Source organism: Macaca nemestrina, chromosome 6 (genome assembly GCF_043159975.1).
Source record: "Macaca nemestrina isolate mMacNem1 chromosome 6, mMacNem.hap1, whole genome shotgun sequence".
Lineage (NCBI taxonomy): Eukaryota > Metazoa > Chordata > Mammalia > Primates > Cercopithecidae > Macaca > Macaca nemestrina.
Genome location: NC_092130.1, coordinates 92,847,153 through 92,861,160, shown reverse-complemented (window position 1 = coordinate 92,861,160; position 14,008 = coordinate 92,847,153). Strand labels below are relative to the sequence as shown.

Sequence of the window (14,008 nt, the reverse complement as noted above, 5' to 3'; positions counted from 1 at the left end):
AATCTGTCTCCAGAATCTATGCTATTCACCCGTATGTTTCACCATCACTAGGGAATATTAGTACTCCCACTTCACCACCACTTCTTACCAGCCTTCAAGGTATTATTTTATGTGCTAAGAAGGACAGATATAGGATAATATATAGTCTTTGTTCTCAAAATGTTGATAATAACCTAATATTGGCATTTCTCCTCTAGATTAAAGACTCCAGTCCTAAAATGTTAGTTTGGAATACACTTTTCCCCAATCCCTTTATTCATCTTAGTAATTTCCTCAAAATCCTAAGTGGCTTGGGTTTAATGGGCATTTGTTCCCTCTTTATTCCTGAAATCCACAACCACTTGCTTATGTAAAAATGAATTTCCTTGCCTCTTACAGTCTTTTATACATATCTTTTAACTTAACACTCAGGTGAAAGGAGTTACATTTGTTACACAATTTCCTTTCTAGAGCGCATTGATATATTTCATACCCGTAGAATTAAAATTTTGTCATTTTTGCTTTCTGGGTCACAATTCACCTTATGTAAAAATATTTGAAAAATAGCATATATACTGAAAAGGACACAAAACAGTAAAGTTACAAGAATTATTGTAAAGAGACAACCCACATAACAACCACCAAGGTCAAACACCAGAATCCTGCCAGCAGTCCAAAGTCTTCATGTGCCACTTTCATTCAAAACGTCCCCTCTACCCACGCAAAGGTGACAGATCTCCTGCTTGTAATGAGAGTTGCAGACTTGCTCTTTGTATAGTTTATAATTTCATCACCTAAATATGTATTCCCAAACAGTTTATTTTTGCCTATATTTAAACCTTATTGTAAAAAAAAAAATTCCGTATGTGATCTTCTGTTTGTGGCATCTTTCAAAATGTTGCAGGTGACTGCAGTGAGTTCATTTTCACTACAGAGTGGAGAAACTGCTGTAGAGTATTTTACCATAAAATGTACCATATGTTTTTTTCTTTCTATGGTTAATGGCATTTATGGTGGTGGTGGAAATAAAAGCATCAGGGAACATGCATGTACATATCTCTTGATAAACAAGTATATTGAATTTTTTTTGGGGTATACTTAGGAGTGAAATAGTGGAGTCATAATAATGCATATATTTAACTTTAATAGATAATGCCCAACTGATTTTAAGGTGGTTACAGTTACACCAATGTGCACTCTTATCACCAATTAATACCACTTTTGAAGATACAAACTATGTGAACTTGCAGGTAACCACTTATTTCACTTTATGTGGAAGTGGAGGGTGGAAAGGCTTAACACCAATAAATCTTTTTAAGATACGTTTTTACCAAGTGGGGCTTTTAAAGGAATGCAATAAAACCTTCAGTTCACCAAGTTCAATTACATTTTTTTTTCTTCAATCACCTTAACTTAAAAAAATTTTAAAAATCCCAAAATTCACACTAAAAATATTTAACCACTGAAAGCTTGTAAGTAATGTTACATTTCAATAACAGGCACTGATACACAGTTAAATTTTCTTATACAGAGAGATAATTTTGCCTAACCCTTGAATTAATTTCTTAAAAACAACCTAATAAATCAACTATCATACACAGATACATGTAGACTCAGATAATAAAATTAAGAATGCTTCCTGCTTCTATATGCTGATATCTTTGAAATTTTATATTATGGGCATAATTAAACAAAAATGATGTCCCAAATGATACTTCTAAATTATCTTATACATCTAAAGCTACTGTAAGGATTATATTATACTTCTAAAGCTACTGTAAGGATTCAATGAGGTAAATTATGAGAAAATATCTTGTAAACTTTAAAGACTGCAAATATAACTGTCCATATTATTATATGAGTTAAACCATATTCATATTGTTTGATAGAGTGTTTCTTGGTTATGGCCCTGTAGGAAAATATAGGTGAATTTCTGATGAGGTTTTCTGTATGCACATAATTCTACATTTGGGTTTATCATCAGAGTAAATAAATGGGTAGAATTTGTATAAATATTCTACAGAAGAGTAGCCCTGTCTTGGAGAGGAATGAAAGGCAGCATTTATCCAAAAAACTGCAAAGCATGTGGAAACTTTAATACACTGAATGAGATAATTCAACAAATACTTTTAATATACTTCTTTCCAAAATGGTGACATTTACTATTTTTAAAACTAATATGCCAACTCTTATCAATTTTGGCCAATAGATCACTGACATCTGTAGCTTAAAGACTTAAATTGTGGTTGGTAAATACAGAAAAGATTCCTTTTTTAAATACTTAGGAGTTTCAGTCCTCATCAAGGTGAAAGAGCTGGGTGGCTAGATTTCCGTCATTCCAGAATCTCATCTACATAATTATAGGATATTCTGTGGGTTCCTGGCAGAGCTAGAGGCAACAAAACATCTGTTACACTCAAGGCCACCATGGAAGAATCAGCTTCAAGCAGCAAACTCACTACCCAGTGCCAACAACGCTGCCTCCAAGCCATTACTTTTTATATGTTTTTAACCCATATTTATTGGTAAGTATGCCAAATCAGCATATTTTCTTCATTAAAAGTGATAATTTTGGGATTCATGAGAACTCTGCTTCTGGCCTAGACATAGTAAAAGGGACCAGATTTTTCAGGCAGACCCTCTTGTTTAAAATAACAACAACAACAACGACAAAAAAAGAAAAAAACCTCAGACAAAATATGTGAGACAATAGTGTTGAATATACTGAACATTAAGATAAAAAGGACTCTCCTTCTTGGGCCATGGCATAGGGAGGGAGAGTCCGGGCAGAGCCTGGTGAACTCTAGTGAAAGAGAGGGAGCTGGGAGTCTGGAGAGTCCACGGAGGCTAGTGTTTGTAGAACAGAATACCCAAGAGGAGAGAACTACATAGAGACAATCCACCACAGAGATCTGCAGTCCTGAATACTGCCGTGCTCCCTAAGGTACTCAGCAGAGGGTAGATTAGCATTCACAGGGGAGCAAACTCCTGGAGAAAGAGTCATCTGAGCAATACTTGGAGCCCACACTAGGCCAAGAGAACTGCCAACTCCCACCACTAAGACTGGAAAGCAAACTGTTTCATGGGGCACTGGGCAGAGGACTCAGAATGGTTGTGTCTTAGTAGTGGGGGATAATTAAACCTGGATTAAATAAATGATTGGTCCCACCTAACGAATCTTATAAGCAAGACCTAGAAGGATCAAACTGTTTCCAAATAACCTAACTATATAAGAAAACTAAGCTCGAGAGAATATATAGGACTACAAAGAACTGAGCACTCAGCAAGATGAAATTCATGTCTGGATTCATTCATGAATCCAATCAAGATTAACACTCGAGAAACAAAAAAAGATATAGTTGAAAAGACAGTATATATTAAAATTAGCAGACAAGTAATTAAAACAGTTATTAAAACTGTATTCCATATATTGAAAATACTAAGTAGAGATGTGAAAAAAAAGCCTAATTGAACTTCTGGACATGAAAATTACAATGTGTGAGATGAAAAATATGCCAGAAAGAAATAATACCAAATTAGACATTGCAAAAAAAAAAAAAAAAAGAATTTTTAAGACGTTTTAAGACATACCAATTGAAAATATACAGAATAAAATACACAGAGAAAAAAATCTGGGCATCAGTGACCAGTGGAACACATATAGTTAGTCTAAAATAGATGTGATTGGAGTCCTTGAAAATGGAAAGTAGAAAATATTTGAATAGATTATAGCCCAAATTTTCCAAATATGATGAAAACTGTACCCACAGGTCTAAGCAGCTCAATAAATCCCAAGAGTAAGAAACACCAAGAAAGCTACAAAAAGGCACATGATTATTACAAAAGACATCAAAATTACTCTATAGATAAATGTAGTCTTTTCAAAAAATGATGTTGAAATAATTGAATATATGCAAAATACACTTAGAACCACATACAAAAAATCACTCAAAATAGATTGTAGATTACAAAGTGAAACCAAAACTATTTTTTCTATATCAAAACCATAAACTCCTGCTCCCCAAAGTCCATTTTAAGAGATTTAAAAGACAAACCACAGATTGGGAGAACATATTTGCAAATCAAAAATATGATAAAGGACTTGTATGTATAACATACAAATAATTCTCATAACTCAATAAGAAATCAAATAACTCAATAAAAAGTGGGCAAAATATTTGAACTGATAGTTCACAAAAGAATATACATAAGAGTGGTAAATAAACATATACAAAGATGTTCAACATCATTTGTCATTACAGTATACAAATTAAAACTAGAATAAGATGTCACTACCCAACCATTACAACAGCTAAAATTAAAAAGATGGTGTCGGTGAGGATGCAGAGGAATTGAACTCTCATACACTGCTGGTCTGATATAAGATAATGCAATCCATTTGGAAAACAATGTGACAGTTTTTCAAATACTTAAACACATATCTACCATATGATTCAGCCATTCTACTCCTACATATTTATCCAAGACAAATGAGAGTATATGTCCACACAAAGACTAGTATGGATGTTCATAGCAGCTTTATTACTATAGTAATAACCCCAAACCTGAGACAACTTGATCTCAAAATAGTTATGCTGAGTGAAATAAATCAGATAAAAATAATACAGTGTCTATTTTATTTATACAAATTTCTAGAAATGCAACTAATCTATCATTACAGAAAGTAAATCAGTGATTGGGATGAACTTGAAGGGGCAGGAAGGTGGGGTTACAGCAGGGCAGAAACTTCTGAGGGTGATGTGATGCAAATGTTTACTATCTTGAATAAGATGATGATTTCACAGTTTCATGCATACGTTAAAACATATCACAGTATATATTTTAAATTTGCTTATTTTATTCTGTGTTAATTATACTCCAACAAAACCTTCAAAAAGTGATAGTAAAGTTATTTTTATAACCCACATATTTATTGTCTGTAAACTGAAAACTGCATACACACACACACACACACACACACACACACACACACACACACTGACACTCCATGACAACAAAAGGCCCACAGAATTAATAAGGAACATTAGCCTTCTCAAATTCACAAAAGAAAGGTTTTTGTACAATATACTTTTATTTCGATGTGAGAACCATGCAGCCCATGAAAAGAGGCAGGTCTTATGGGAGAGACTGAGTAGTTTAATGAAACATATTAATAGGAGGAGTTATATTCGTAAAGATGACAAAAATACTGATTTTTTTAAGGTAGTTTACTTCCTACTTTGCAGGTTGTTTCCACCACTCAAGAAAGTCTTCGCAAGAAGCCTTAAATAAAGATGAATGGGGAAAGATTAATGTAACTGGAAAAAATTAATATAATTGCACGATTTTCTATTGCTCATATATTTTTAGTTTCAGATTGAATTTATTTTTGTTATCATTGACTATCAGAAATCTTAAGCATATAAAACTATAACGGGGGGTACCCATGCCTTCCCTAATTGTTCTTCTTTTCCAGAAAAATTTTCTGATGAAAGTTCATGAATTACATTGATATGTATGTTTTCTGTACTCCTGTGATCTATTCAAGAGATTGTAATTTTCATACAGGAACAATGAAATAATTTTCTAATTCTCTTTTTTTTTTTTTTTAAGACAGAGCCTCAGCCTCTGGAGTAGCTGGGATTACAGGTACGTGCCACCATGCCCAGCTAAGTTTTGTATTTTTAGTAGAGACGGGGTTTCACCATGTTGGCCAAGCTGGTCTTAAACTCCTGACCTCGTGATCCACCCGCCTCAGCCTCCCAAAGTGCTGGGATTTTAGGCGTCAGCCACACGCCCGGCCCTCTCTTTGCTTCTGTGAAGGATATAACTCTAAAAACTTATAAAAATATATGTTTAAAGGAGATTTTCATTATTAATTCCTTTTAATATACACTAAGATGGAAATCTCAATTCCATTAATTACTTACTGCATAATTTTACATTGAAAAAGGAAGTCTTCAAGACAACAATTTCCATCATATCCAATGAACCTGATTAAAATAATGGGCTACTTTCATAACAAGTGCTTAGATAAATGGTCCTATTCTGTCAGAGAGGAATGGGTCTTATTAGAAACTGCATTGCTGTGTTATGCTATTATAAAATTAATGCAGAAAAAATCTTTAGTTATTTTTAATAAAATCCAACGACTTGTGAATTGTACTAAACATCAGTAAATAGTGAGTATAAGTGTAACATCATCTACTTAATTTGGTTGTTTAATTTGGCCCTTAGTATAAAGATTTGAGTTTATGCAGCATTTTACTTCCCTATACTCATTAAATCTCCTTCTGCTATGTTTCAGAGAATAAAGAAGAGCTTATGTCATTTTGATTAAATAAGCTACAGAGTTATCTTTAGAGGTGATATTAACAACTTCCCAAACTATAATCCATCCTTGAGGTACTGCAATATTTAAAATATTTTTGTTAAGACATGTAGAGGTAGAAAAAAGACTAAGATATATTGATGAATTTATTTTACTGAATATAAAATTATATATATTTGAAACCTTTAGAACATTCTATAGATACTACTAATATACTATACTAAATTCATATGTTATGAAAATGGAGATTACTGTAATTTTGTACAAATAAGCACAACTGGAAACTTATTATCCATCAGCTGTATATTTCCATGAGTGTACTATTATTTAGTCCATGGCTTTTATTTTATTCTGTTCATTACCAATAGCTAACATTTCTCATTATACAAATGGGAAAATAACCCCTCAAAACTACGTCTTACTTTATACTCACTATAGAATTTTATTAAATAATGTATTTAAAGCTACTGCTTGTTCATCAGCTTTAGCCATTAAGGCTGCTACAACACCCTTCATATCTCTTTCTGGCTTTAAAGTCCTATTGTTGTTATTGTTATTAGTACTATTATATTTTTTTGAGACAGAGTCTCGTGCTGTCACCCAGGCTGGAGTGCAGTAGCATGAACTCGGCTCACTGCAACCTCTGCCTCCCAGGTTCAAGCAATTCTCCTGTCTCAGCCTCCTGAGTAGCTGGGACTACAGGCACCCACCATCATGCCTGGCTAATTTTTGTATTTTTAGTAGAGATGGGGTTTCACCATATTGGTCAGGCTGGTCTCGAACTCCTGACTTCAGGTGATCCACCCACTCCCAAAGTGCTGGGATTACAGGCGTGAGACACCACACCAGGCCTTGTTATTATTTTTAACATCAGAATTTTATTTACATTTTACAACACATTCTGTTCTACAGTCATGTTCCAGTCAACTAAAGCTACAGTTAATTGATATAACAATCATAAAACCTCCATGGCTTACAATATTCATGTATTTATTTCTCAGACATCCGAGTGCTGCTGGTGAGTGGTGTCAAGAGATCTAGAGTGGGCTACACTAAGCTCTACTTTGAGATAAAAGGTCTGCTGGCCTTGATTCCTTGCTGAGGTTTGGGCTGAAGTCAGCTCCCTGTGTGATCATTCGGAGATCCAAGCTGAGGGTACAACAGTTATCTTTTGCTCCTTTGCTGTGATGATGGCAGAAGTTATGAGAAGAAAATGAAATCTACAAGGCTAAGGCTCATGAGAAACTTATTGTAATTTCACGTCAATGGCCAAACCAAGCCATATCTCCAAACCCAAAGGGGTGAGAAAAATATATTTCTCCTTATAGTAGGATTTAAAAGTTATAAAACGAAGGGTAAGAATATAGGGAGACTCAAAGAATTGGGGAAATAATGACCATTTTACATTAATTCCTCAATATCTTGTCCATAATTGGTTGTAAAAATTGGAAGAATGAGAACACTTACCATACAGTAATTGTATGTTATTTACTGTAGAATGAAGTAAAAAAAAGTCACTGCACTTCACTAAAAATGTGCCACTTTATGAAGGCTGTTCTAGCATGACGGTCAAATGGACTTCCTTCTGATGTAGTCTACCAGTTGTTGAAAATAGTGACACAGACACACTTAATGCTTCATATTTACAGAGTTTCTTATTTTTTTCTGGAATATTTAATTATTTTTTGTTTGTTAGGAGAAGTATAAACTTATTTACCATGTCCATATTTTTATTGGAATGTATTTTCATGCTTCTTGAAGAGGCCGCCTGGGGTCCTCTGCTACTTCTACTTCTTTTTTTTTTTTTTTTTTTTTTTTTTTTTTTTTTTTTTTAAAGACAGAGTCTTCCTCTGTTGTCCAGGCTGGAGTGCTGTGGCGGGATCTTGGCTCACCGCACCCTCTGCCTCCCAGGTTCAAGCGATTCTCCTGCCTCAGCTTCCCAAGTAGCTGGGATTACAAGCTCCCACCACCACGCCCAGGTAATTTTTGTACTTTTAGAAGAGATGGTGTTTCACCATGTTGGCCAGGCTGGTCTTGAACTCCTGACTTCAGGCAATCCTCCCGCCTCGGCGTCCCAAAGTGCTGGGATTACAGGCATAAGCCACTGTGCCTAGCCTCTGCTTATTCTAAGTTTAGCTGATTCCTTTCTAGGTCTGCTGCAAGCTACATCCTGGGATATCTTCTCCTTGCTTACCTGGGCTTATTCTACCCTTTCTTGGATCCTACGTTTCTATTTTTTATGTCCTCTTTTCATTTGCAATAAAACATCTTTAGGTAATTTTCATGAAAGGAGTAAGTGTAACATTATTTTGAGCCTTAAAATTGTCCCAACACTTGAATAACATTTGGCTAGTCATAGAAGTCTAAGTTCAAATTCATGTATCCCCAGAAAGTTAAAGGTACATTAATTTTTTCATTGTCTTTTAATATATGGTTGCTGCCGGAGGCATTTGAAGCCAATGTAATTTTTGCTACTTTTGAGTTGACCTGTTACATCTCTTAGGAGATTTGGGAATTTTTCTATATAGAGATCTTATAAGACTGTCTAGAAATGGTTTTCATTCATTGTGCTGGTATGCATTAATTTTTTCAACATGAAGGCTCATTCATTATTGCCTCCATTCCTGTGTTTTCTCTGGAATTAGTCCCGTGTTGAATATCTTAAATCCATTCTCCATGTTCATTAAGCATATATCTTCTATTTTTTATTTTATCTAAGTTTTGGAAGATTTCTGTGACTTTAACCTCTCACTACATTTTTTTAAAAATAGGTCACCAATCATATCTTTTATAACTATGAATTCTTTTTCAAAATGACATACAGTACTCTTGTTCTATGAAAATCATATTGTCCTTATGGTCCTAATTAAGATGTTTAAAAAATTCTCTCTGTTCCCTGAATCATACTTTCTTCCTCTTGCATCAGTTATTTATGTGTTCATTTTGGATCTTCTGTTTCATGCAGTTTACTTCAAATATCTGGTGAACCTTGATTGCCTACTTAATGAATGAAAGACTAGATTGATTCGTATACTGAACTGGTGTAGTTTATTCGGTACTTTAATAGTTTTGTTCTTCAGCAAGCTTCTGTCCCATATGGAGGACTGACTGCAACCTCTGGGGTGTGGGGGGAAAGCTGGGAGAAGGTAGCAAGGCTCTCCCCATCTTGCAAAATAAGGTTTTATTCAGTGTTGTTAACTTCTGCCTTAGGAACCCAAGTTTTCCCCTAGTAAACTCTGAAATTTTAGAGACAGTAGTCTTCTAGGTTTAGCCTTGGAAATCATGCAGGAGGAATAGGGAAGGGAAGAGGAGGGCAACCAGAGCAACTGTTCCAGGGTTCTTAATTAGTTTACCTGCTTTCTGTCTACTCTTTTTTCTGTAGCAGCTCACCCCTAGCCTGGACCCTTTCCACTAGGCAGAGAACAGCATCTACTTCCATTTCAGACTTTTCCAGGTCAGGGATGTAGGCTCAAGGACTCCTTCTTTATCAACACAATTCCCTCCTGTATTCTGTCATCTAGAAATGTCAAAATTCACTGGGGTGCTAATAGTCCCTCTCGCTACTTTTAGTCTGTTACAAACTTATTCTTGAATTTTAAAAATTCATTTAATCTTCACTGTCACTTCAACGTGGTTTGAGAATAAGGGGATGCTAAATATGTATGCTCAGTTTGCTATCTTAAAAGGCTAAGTTTAAATGTTGCTAATGAAGAGGTTTTTTTAGCACTTGGAAAATAACCTCCTATCACTATCTCTTGACTCAGATACAGCTCTCTAGGTAGAGTGGCAGCCCCCAAAATAAAAGCATTTCTTCTGACTGCTCAGTAAAATTACAGAAGAGTATATTCCCTATGAGAGCAATAATCTTCGTCCCAGAGTTTGTTCAGGAAAGCCTCAGGAGAAGTAATTCTTTTTTAAAATTTAGCATCCGCCAGAAAAAAAAAAAATCTTTCTTCAACATATATTCATTTGAGACACTAGATGAGAGTACTATCAGCACATCATAGACACCAAAAGAGAAAAAGGGAAGTTAAACACAGTTGAGTTTCTTCCTTTTCTAGTAATGTCTTTATCCATTTTTTCATGCCCCAAATTAACCATGATCCATAATATCTTTCAAAAGGTCTTAGAAAAAAAATAGCAAATTAATAGTAAAGCTCTATGGATGTTTCTTTTACCATTTTTGTTCTATTAAAAAGGTCAAGAGTAATTGATAAGAATCTCTATATAACTTTTTGGTTTTCTCTTTAAAAAGAAGTAGATCTTCCTTAGGGATCAGGAGAAGTAACTAATGGGTACGAGGCTTAATACCTAGGTGATGAAATAATCTGTACAACAAACCCCCATGACACACATTTACCTATATAACAAACCTGCACATGTACCCCTGACCTTAAAATTAAAAACAAAATAAATGGGGTATTTACTCACATCGTTGACTCTGAAACAGTTTTGTACATATTCTAGATGTGAAGTAAGGAATCCAGTAAACAATATTTAAACTAGCATAAATAATCAGTATAAAGAGGTTGGGGGCCATGGTGAACAGAAGGCTTATTTTTTTCAATTAAAAATATGTATGTATGTATGTATGTATGTATGTATTTTCCTATGGATGTAATGTCTACATAGTTTGTGGCATTATTGTCTCATTCTGCATAGTCAACATAACTTCTAAAATGATAAACTCTGGTTCTATGTTTTCTCAAAATCAATTTATTGGACCATTTCCATTTGTGCACATAAAATAACTCTGTTCCTAACAGTGTTAAAGCTACCATTCTGTATCATCTTTGTATGTAAGAAGCCTGTGGAGAGAATAATACAAAAGAAGAAGAAGAGTATTTTTAATCCTTCTAAATTCTTGTTGGTAAATTTGCTTTTCCCTTTTAATTACTTCTTGTAGAGATGTAGTATGAATTAAAAAGTAGCATAAAGCTAAATGTAGAATTTACTAAATGCATAAATATTTGGAAGAAAGAAAATAAAACAGAACTTCAGCATTAGAATACTGCCTATTTGGGTGCCAATCGAAGGAGACTTTTCTGAAATTTTCTAGACAAGGATAACCAGAATCTATTACAGAACAAAGAAGTGTTGCTATAACAAAGCAGCGTGCTGCATGTAATTAAAGCATTAGAATAGCATACAGACAAAACTGTTAGGCACAACAAGTTTTGTTACATACCAGGAAAGATTCTTTAAAAATTGTGAAACCAGATGTGCCAAATGCTTGAAAGTAAAAATAACTTGAAATCTGACTGGTTTATAAATCCATCAATTATATTGGATAGAGTAAAGTAATATTTTGGCATTTTCATTTCGTTACCTTTATTCAGCAATTCACAAAAATGCGTAACCTTAAGGGTCTTACCAATTTACCTCTTAACTCTGAAAGTGAATACTGCTCAGATATTTTAAAGAATGGTATCTGCAGTGAAGGAAATTAAAGTGAATACTGAGAAAATAATTTATCCAACTCCCACTAGCAATACACACACAAATTCAGCTGCATTCATACATATCTAAATATGTCAGCTTTTTCTCAGAGACATGCCCTGAATTATCCTACAAAATAGAATACCTCAAAGATGAAAGAGCATTCAGAACCTCAGCACAGAAATACATCGATTACTAAAACATAATTTTAAAGTGCTTCCAGCATATACAAGATACATTTATATTCCTCAGTTGTGTAGTGCCTAGTACTACCTTATTATAAAGTAAGCTTTGCATCTATTTACTATTTATCCCTCAATTACATGGTAAAATTGGATAGTTAAAAATAGAAGAACACACAAATATAGAAATCGTTGGCTTTATTTTTGGAAACCTTTATCCTAAGATGTTTAGAAATACGCTTTAAAAAAAAAACTGTATTTGTGATAAGTTGTCTTAATTTTGGTAATGGGGTGTTTAATTTTTAAAACCTGAGGTCAATAAATTAAATTCTGTCATTTCATGTTTTGGTGTTGCAGTTCCATTCTCAGCATAAGGGATATTGATCTAATAATCATACTCTACTCCTCCAAATATCTAGTCATTTTATGTCCCCACAAACTCATTCATTATAAAACCCATAAAATTATTCCCTGTGGTGCCTATAACAAAGGAACAAACTGAACAATAAAAAGGAACAATGTACATTTTTATTATGTTTTAATGATATCCCGATTGCCAGTGCATGCACAACCAAGTGGAAACATTTTAGCCACTGGCATTTCCAGAGATCCACTTTCTGCCACTCTGCAATACAAATTAACGGGTAAAAACGTCCATTAACAGAAAAGTTAAAAGGCAATATCTGTCTATTATAAATAAACAGTACATTTATGAGTTAATTCATCTTAGGTCACTACATGAAAGCCAGGCACAGTCATTGTTACAGGTATTTCTCTTCCTGCTGCATAAAATTCTGATGGAAATGTTATAGGGTTTCAAAAATCACAAGTAGACCAAGTGTATAGGCAGAAAATTGTGTCTCTAAATTAGGTAGAATCAGAAAATATGATTAACATAAATGTAATAAAACTCATTTATTGGTTACTCTTATAAGTATAAGCTTACTTGACCCCATATATTGTTAAGTATATATTTTTTTATTCAACAAATATACGTTCCAGTCCTTTCTAGCCATGGTTTCAAAACACTTTATCATATATCCCTATAGTAAAATTTTAACTGTGGCACACACTTTGAATAAATATATACTTAAGAATTTATAAATTATATACAAGTATTAATAAATGAATAATCATGTTCATTATAAAATGTATATAGGGAACATAAATTTTAAAATAATAAGATATGTTTACAATAAACATTTTTAAAGCATGCTCCCAATTGCAATGGCTTCATGTTATCATTAACTAAGATCTCAAATCATAAAACAGTATTCCCTGTGGGTGAGTTTATCAATAATAATGGTGAATGTAAACACATATTATAGATCATGTTGATAATTTCAACTTTGGGATCCAATCTCCTGTTAGATATAATTACTTTGGCACTGCTTTATCTCATAATATTTTGTATTTAGTTCATCATAGGAGAATAAATGTTAGCTATTTTCTCACTGCTTGTATTATTGGCATTTTGTTCATTCTGACATTTCTCTGCAGATTTCTTTTCAGGCCAATTATGTATTTGGTGAGAATTAATCTAATAGATAATATAATAGTCACATTGTGATAAAAGGGTTCTGCTTTGTAGAACTACTACTCTTTCTTCAGAACATTTGTACTGGTGTTTTTTTTGACATACAACTCCAGTGAGGTGCCTCTGTCAATGCATGAGGTAAACTGTAATACACTTAATACATGTACTTGTTAACAATACATAAACATACAAGCAAGTTATCTTATTTTCTTTCCACTACTCAGGGGATTATCTCTTGCACTTTTCTGGGGTGTATACAACCCAACATGGAAACAATTACTTTATAAGTAGTGTCTAGGAAGATGAATCTGGGGATTTAAAGTATCTCCTATTTGTTTTTAAGCATAAAACCATGTTCAACTATTTATAACTTCTAGAGAATAATGAATGCTTGATAGAATTTGATTTTTCTTATTTTAATACTTTATTTTATTTTATTGCTGGAATATTAACCACATTAAAACATGAATTTTGTGTTTTATTTGTTGCTTTATTTATTCCCTCTTCCAGAACAGTGCCTGACACATAGTAGCTGCACAT

General features: G+C 33.7%; 1 protein-coding gene across 1 annotated transcript in view; it reads right to left on the bottom strand.

The window, feature by feature from the left end:
- The window catches only part of LOC105475034 (EGF like repeats and discoidin domains 3), a 456,215-nt gene that overhangs the window by 207,318 nt on the left and 234,889 nt on the right, over positions 1-14,008 (bottom strand). The window lies entirely within an intron of this gene.